The sequence below is a fragment of the Diabrotica virgifera genome, chromosome 2, assembly GCF_917563875.1.
Source record: "Diabrotica virgifera virgifera chromosome 2, PGI_DIABVI_V3a".
NCBI classification, from domain to species: domain Eukaryota; kingdom Metazoa; phylum Arthropoda; class Insecta; order Coleoptera; family Chrysomelidae; genus Diabrotica; species Diabrotica virgifera.
The window spans coordinates 144,344,190-144,352,283 of record NC_065444.1 but is presented as its reverse complement, the minus strand read 5'-3'; the positions used below and the strand labels follow the sequence as shown (position 1 = coordinate 144,352,283).

Sequence of the window (8,094 nt, the reverse complement as noted above, 5' to 3'; positions counted from 1 at the left end):
TCAATCTCGTTAATTAAGGCCCGGTCTTTTCACCTCCGGATAAATAGTTAACGGGAAGTTTATCTGACAGATAAAAAAAGTAGCGTCTTTTCACTCTGGAATAAAGTTATCCGGCAGATAAATTGACGTTAAATATCAAATATTTAACTGCCGAATAAAGTACCGAATAAGAAGTTATCTGGCAGATAAACTTTGATTTTCGTATATTTCATGGTTTCTGATTACCAGGAAACTAAAAATATAACCTAAAATCTTGAGGGTCTGATTGAATTTATTGCAAAAGTAAAATTTTTGTTCTTTCTAAAAATTCTCAATCACAAATTTTATGTTATTTTGTTTTTATACATACCTACCTACTGTAATTTTTTAAGCAGAGTTATTAGATATTAAATTAAAGATGGGTTATCATTTGAAAAAATTATAATAGGTATGTATTATTGTATACCTACCCAACTATATTCATTTACAAAGAAAAACAAGTTGTAAAAAATAAAAATAGAATAGTTTCTTATCCCATCATTTCTTTGAATTGCCAAATATTTTACGATTCCAAAATGAAAGGTATTGATATATGTAGGTAGTAACTAGAATTATGTATGCACATGGTTCTCAGAAACAGTAGATGATACCTACCTTGAAAAAAAAGCTGTTGTTAAGTATCCAAAACATACTGGGTGTATCATGAAATTCTAAAAAAAATAGAGTATAGGAAGACTGATTTTATATTCTGAGAATTTCGTAATACTCCCCGGATATGTTTTAAATAGGTACCTTCTTACTAATATTTTTTTGTGCCAAAAATAAGTAATTCTGTATTATTGCTGTTTAAATTCAGATCATAGCAATGGGTTGTTACTTTTTTAATGAGTCCGCAAATACATCCCTTTTTGTATATAGCAGAAAACAAAATGATTACATTGATTCAGTTGTCCTACACTGAAGCAATATATTTATAACATAGAGAGAGATGAAAATGAAGACAATTTTGAAAATGAATTGCTAAGTATAGACCAGGAATAAGCTAAATTATTGAATTTACTGAAGTTATGATGTTTGATAACCTTATAAAAATTTTTGTGTTAAGCTTGTCACGCACGGGGAACTATACTAAAATATATCTCATATCACTCACTATAGTAATGAGTGAGGCTGCATACCCGGAACTATACCTAATGTATATTATGGTTCCGTTTATGCAGGCTCACTCATTATTATAGTGAGCAATATGAGATGTAATATATCTATTATAGTATACCTCCTGGTCAGTAACAAGCTTTATGGGGAAATAGAAGGATCATTAATATACATGTATAATTTTTTATTCTTTATTTAATTGTCCTTTGTATAATTTAATTATTAAATTTAATAAATCAATGAATTTTTGTGTCTCTTCTGCCCTTTAATTTTCTCTGGCACGCTTGTGTTCTACCCTTTCCTCCTCTTTTTCTATCTGAAGCAATTGAGCTATGTTGGGTATTAGCGTTGTTCTTTCTTGTAATACATTCTCTAGTTTATTATTGGTAGCTTATTTCTGGAACTAGCTTTTTCTTTGAGAACACAGGATTCCATCTAGGTGTTTGTCATATCTGTAACCAATTTTTTTTATTTAGAAAAGTGAAAGATATCTACTATGGGCCATTCCACGAACATACGCCTGTTTTGGATTATTTCGACAACGAATATTTTACTGTGCAACCTAAGAAGTACGAAAGTAAATGGCACTAATAATTATTCCAATAAATAACAATGTAATTTGCAATTTACTTTTGTTCTTCTTATTTTGCAACGTAAAATATTCGTTGTCGAAGTAATCCAAAACAAGCGTATGTTCGTGGAATGACCCATAACAAATATTAAAATTAGGTTTTATTCTTGTTATTGGGATTCTTCAATTTACCATGTAAATTATCCAATCTTTAAAATATTGTGTTTTGATATACATAGTTGGTTTATCCCTAGTTTACTATTCAATATACCAGTTGGATGGATTATAAATCTGTAGCGTTTTGACAATGATTGATATGTCCATCTAGCCTAATTTTTCAGGAGGGCATTTTGAAAGTTTAAATCATGTTTTGTCAACCCAAAAACGAAAAGTAATCAACATAAGAAATCAAGTAATATATCAAGTTCTGGCCTACCTAATACAGTAGAATCCAGATTATCCGTGCTCCTCGGGACCGAAGGTGGCACTGATAATCCGAACATGTATTTCTTATGTATAATAAGTATGTATACACATACATATTATAATATTATGTACCTACCATAAAAAGATAACAGAAAAAATAAATCTTTCATTATGAGTCTCTCTTTCGTCATATAGAGTTTCCGTTAAGTGATTTACAATGACGCTATGTTGATAAAACCTCAAAAATGCAACTTGAGTAATAGAAAATCATAGCACGGATAATTAGGGTTCTACTGTAAGTTAAAAGGGGACATGTGGGACAAAGGGGGTTTTACCTTCATCATACACATACCAAACTATACCAACTTGAAGAAATGTTACTAAATAGCATATCAAGCAAATAATCTCATTATGGCTAAATTCAGACGTAACATCAAGTTTTGCCATATTGCATGATATTTACAGAAATATAGTATTGAATTTAAATAAAAGTTTTCCCCACATTAACAAATTTTTACATCATTGAACAGTCATTAGGTTTGTTCTAGCATCAGTTTCAAACGGTTTGAAACCATCAGCGAATAGTCGACCAGCGCGAGTAGATAGGGGATAGCACTGGTGACTGTATTATGTTGTCTCACTGAGCAACTAATTGCTGACGGTTTCTGACTAGTTTGACTGTTTGCTAGAACAAACCTAATATTAATAATCATATAATATGTACATATATAATTATGTAAACAAAATTACCACTGCATCTGTTTCATTAGCTAGCTTGTCTTTATTTAAACTTGTCTTTGTCTTCTATTTTACATACAAATCAACAGTTTTCCTCTAATTTAAAATGGATTTACCTCTTGTTCAAGCTCTCCAGTAAACTATTTCAGCATAATCAATGTTTTCCTTCTAAAACAATATTGTTGTCTGATTAAAATATGGAAATGTATTTCTAAACCTTATGACTTTGTATACCTATTTTTTAAGTTGTAATTCTTTGATTTACTTACATTTCCTTCATTCCTTCTTCCAAAATGGAAATAAAATCGATAAAATTATCTTTGAAATACTTTGAATCTAATTATGTTAGGTTAAGTTAAAGCTGAAATTATAAAAATAAACATAAAAGTCAGGTGTGTTCGGAATCCAAACTTACTTTTAAGCTTATCTACCGGATAACTAACTGGAACATAAATTGACGTGAAAAGACGGGTACTTTTTATCTGGCGAATAAATATTTATCCTCCAGATAGCTAACTGCCAGATAAGAGCATATTTATTCGGAGGTGAAAAGACCGGGCCTAAATCTAGGTCTTCCAATACAGGATCCATATTTCTCACACACACAAAATAAACCACCAAATAAACGAAACACATAAACTTATTATATTTTTATTTTCGCTTTTCGCGGTAACCTACGGATTTTATATGTCTACAAGATTTTAGGTTACATTTTTAGTTTCGTGGCAACCAAAAACCATGAAATATACAAAAAGTAAAGTTTATCTTCCAGATAACTTTTTATTCGGTACTTTATTCGGCAGTTAAATATTTGATATTTAACGTCAATTTATCTGCCGGATAACTTTATTCCGGAGTGAAAAGACGCTACTTTTTTTATCTGTCAGATAAACTTCCCGTTAAATATTTATCCGGAGGTGAAAAGACCGGGCCTTAACGTCAATTTATCTGCCGGATAACTTTATTCCAGAGTGAAAAGACGCTACTTTTTTTATCTGTCAGATAAACTTCCCGTTAACTATTTATTCGGAGGTGAAAAGACCGGGCCTTACTAAAGTCCACTTTACATCAACAATAAATTGGACAAGAAATTGACCAAGTTATTCAAGGCCAAATTTGACGTGTAAAAGCACACTTTGACATCTAAGTTTGTTCGTTATAAACTTCACGTGAAGAAATTGACGAAAAAGAAAATTGTTCTATTTTTTCATTTATTTGGCGTGAATTCAGTGTCACCAACCTGTGTCCATTTGGCGGGAAGTGGAAGTAGAGCTGTAGAGCTTTTTGTTTATTATTATTTGTTGAGGTTGAGTCTTTCATGTTCATGACAACCTAAAAATTTTGATTGGAAAATGCATATAAGATAAGGGGGTGGGAAAATGGAAATTAGTGGCTTTTTTGCAGTTCTGTCTGTTAGTTTTGCTCTGGCTGGGTCTCTTTTGTTTAAACAATTATGTAAGTATTATAAAAACGTTTTCAATTTTCTGTATTCTTTAGGAAACGAATTATTTATGCATATTATTACCTGTAAATAGTAGTACCTATTTCCTATTTCTTTTGATTTTTAATTGTAAAGAATAGAAAAATTACCATTCATTTTAATTTTTTAGAATCAGCTGAAAGTGGTCTACAAAAAAACCAGGAAGGAAACGTATTATAGCCTTGTTGTGGCTATGAAAGGCAAAAGAAAGATACCTATAAAAAGTGTATTGACTAGTTGGAAGAAACTCCACATTGTCGATGCATAATAAGATATTACTTTATAAACAAATATCAAGACCTAGGAATGGAACCTGGATAATATAGTCATCAAGAAAATAGCAGGAGGTCATGAGCAACAACAACTTCATAAGTATGAGAATATTGAGGAAATCCAGCTCCTCGATATCTACTACTGGGGCCTGATTCTAAATCAAATTTCGACCAAAAACAAGTCGCTTTCAATATGGCGATGGCGACTGTCGAAATTATTTGACACGGAGATGAATGAATGGCCAAAAGCGAGGTTAGGTTTAGTTTAGATGTGTTTTGTTTATTTCTTGCAAGGAAAACTAAATCAAAAGGTATTATAATATAGCTGGGTTTAATTGAAATTTGCTTGTTTTGAGGAATTAGATAGAATAGTATTAAATTAGAAATATAATAATTGAGAATGTCCACAACATGAATCATCAACTCAATGATAGATGTGAGGTAATAATCTGGGAAAATTAGTAAAAAACAAGGAAAATTAATTACCAGCTATTTTATTGCTGGACATGCTGAAATCAAATCTTAAGATTTCCTATATTAGTAATATAGCTGTGCAAAGTCCACAGAAAGTGTGCTATTTTGTTTATAAACAAATTAGCGCTCCGAAATCTTTTTTTTTATTATTGCTCTATAACTCCGAAAATTTTAACTTTAAACCAAAACACTCACATAAAAATTGACAGTAATTTAATTCTGCACATTGATAATTTATTCCAATTTCCTTCGACAGAAAATTTCTTCGGAAAATTCGGGTTTTCCAAACAAAATCTTTAATTTTCAACTAAAATTTGAGGGAAGTAATTATTTATCAATAATTAAATAATTTGGTGACAGTGACATAAATCTTTTTTGTTATGAGTGTCTTGAAGATATGAAAATTTGTATGTACAAAGAGGACCGGAATTAAAAGGTATCTAATGGTTCAAAGATTAAAATCCTGTTGTTTATAACTCTGTCGCAAATGCCGGTCAAATTTGACCGGTTATACCTGGAATCACTCCTCGCAATTCAATTTGTTTTTCTTCGAAAAGGACACAGAAGCCGTGCTCTTTTCAACAGCGTTAACTTAATTTAATCTAATATTTTCTGAGGGGTTCTATTTGTTTATAAGCCAAAAAATTGTTTCTTTATAACATTCCTGAGACCGCTCAAATGGTCCAATTTCAATCCTGTAAGGTACGTTGAATAGGTATAGTGCTTTTTTATATGAAAATCATAGTTATTCTGGTGTATCATAATCTTTCTGGTTATTATTTCGACCGAAATTTTTTAATTAACATTTTAATTATTGCTAAACTATTGGTTAGATTGTCGCCGGTCTCCTGATATACAGAGAGGGGCTAAATTATGGAATAAATTCATTTTCTCTAAAATGGACGATTTTAGAGAAAAATCCCGAAACAGGTCGATTTTTATTTTTAAATTAAATTTCTTGGCATATATTTCAAACTAGTGACGTCATCCATCCGAGCGTGATGACGTAATTATTTTTTTAAATAGGAATATGGGTTCGTGTTGTAGCTCATTTACAAAGGCGTTCAATTCTCTATTCAGTATTATAAACATTAATTTCATTATTTATACAGGGAGGCCAAAAAAAATTTTGAATTAAATTAATTGACGCAAGAAGAAGAATGCATGTAATTTATTTAACTCAAAATACATTCTATTGCTGTCAGAAAATAGAAAAAAATGTTTATTTTGCAAATAAACATTGCTTTTAGCTTAAATTAAAAGTTCAAACTGCCAATAGGTAGGAGAGAGTCTGTTTGTGATTTAATTTAAGCGAAAAGAAATGTTTATTTGTGAAATAAACCTTTTTTTCTATTTTCTGACAGCAGTACAATGTATTTTGAGTTAAATAAATTACATACATTCTTCTTTTTGCGCCAATTAATTTAATTCAAAATTTTTTTTTGGCAACCCTGTATAAATACCTAATGATATTAATGTTTATATTACTGAATAGAGAATTAAACGCCCTTTCAAATGACCTACCATACGACCCCTATTCCCATTAACAAAATTATCGATTACGTCATCACGCTCAGATGGATGACGTCACTAGTATGAAATATATGCCAAAAAATTGTAATTTAAAAATAAAAATCGACCTCTTTCGGGATTTTGCTCCAAAATCGTCCGTTTTAAAGAAATGAATTTATTCCATAATTTAGCCCTTCTGTATAATCTACTATAATAAATCTTTCATGTCTTCAATTATTTAATTATTGATAAATAATTAGGTACTTCCCTAAAATTTTAATTGAAAATGGCAGATTTTTTGGGAAAACTCGGATTTTCTGAGTAAAATTTTTGTTGAAGGAAACCGGAAAAAAAATAACTTTGTGCAGAACTAAATTACGGTGAATTTTTATTTGAGTGTTTTTTTCTCAAAGGAAAAAATATAGGAGTTACAGACCACTAATTGAAAAAAAAAGAAGATTTAGGAGTGCTAATTTGTTTATAAATAAAATAACACACTTTCTGCGGACTTGTCATACCCCATATTACTAATATATGCAATCTTAAGATTCGATTTTAGCAATAAAATAGCTGGTAAATAATTTTTCCCAAAAATGGTATTTTTTCGATAATTTTCCCAGACTATCAACAAAATCCAAGAAACCGAAGCGCCAACCCAAATTCTGAGCAGTCTCAACATGATAAGGTTAATATCCCCAGTTGTAACTATCGAAATGAATAGTGTCGAAATGAAATTGCGACTGTCGAAATGAATTAGAATCAGGCCCCTGGACAAACTAGAAGATTGAAGAGGACAAAGCCTTTTGAACTAGTTTGAGTGATAGGTGATAGTGAAAAGCAGAGCGTAGTGCTTGTGTGCCTGTGTATGTTAGAATAGTGCACGATCTTGTTAGATTAGATAAGAGACGCTATAGGGTAAGCTCTTCATTTTAAGGAACAGTAGTAATTTAGGTTAAATTAAAATTGCTCATTGGTCAGTTATGACCAGATTGTAATTCTCTGATGTTTGGCAAAAAGGGCTGAAGTCAGAATTGCACATCAATAATGTTTTGATGATTTCTGGACCATAAAAAAAGTGTTGCAGACTTAAACTGTATGTACCAATAAAAAGAGCCGATTTTTCTGGTCCAGAAATCATCAAAACATTATCGATGTGCAATTCTGACTTAAGCCCTTTTTCCCAAACATCAGAGAATTGCAATGTACAATTCAATACAAATGAATCATCATCGTAGTGATGATTATGGAAAAAAATATATATATATATAGAAATATATATATTTTGTGCAATAAAAATGTTTATATTTATCAAGGATGTATTATTTGGTATGGCCACATATACTTCTGGTATATCGTCGGTGATGTGACAATACCTCCTATCTGCTTTTTCATGAATTTTGTAGGAGACGAAAAACCATTTTTAGGGTCATCTGTTTTCACATGTAAATTTTGACATGTTTTGTAGTAAATAGATAATTGAATTTACT

The 8,094-nt window shown here is 30.7% G+C and overlaps 1 long non-coding RNA gene across 2 annotated transcripts; it reads right to left on the bottom strand.

The window, feature by feature from the left end:
- Positions 1–1,311: 1,311 nt before the first annotated feature.
- LOC126880274 (uncharacterized) lies at positions 1,312–4,479 on the bottom strand. 2 transcript variants are annotated; one of them, XR_007696529.1, is made up of 3 exons: positions 3,139–4,313; positions 2,882–3,037; positions 1,312–1,586 (listed from the first exon to the last, which is right to left on the bottom strand). It is a non-coding gene; the product is annotated as an uncharacterized LOC126880274 (long non-coding RNA). The 2 variants fall into 2 exon arrangements; XR_007696528.1 differs by lacking the exon at positions 1,312–1,586 and having other exon boundaries at positions 1,591–3,037; positions 3,139–4,479.
- Between the last annotated feature and the right edge of the window lie 3,615 nt (positions 4,480–8,094).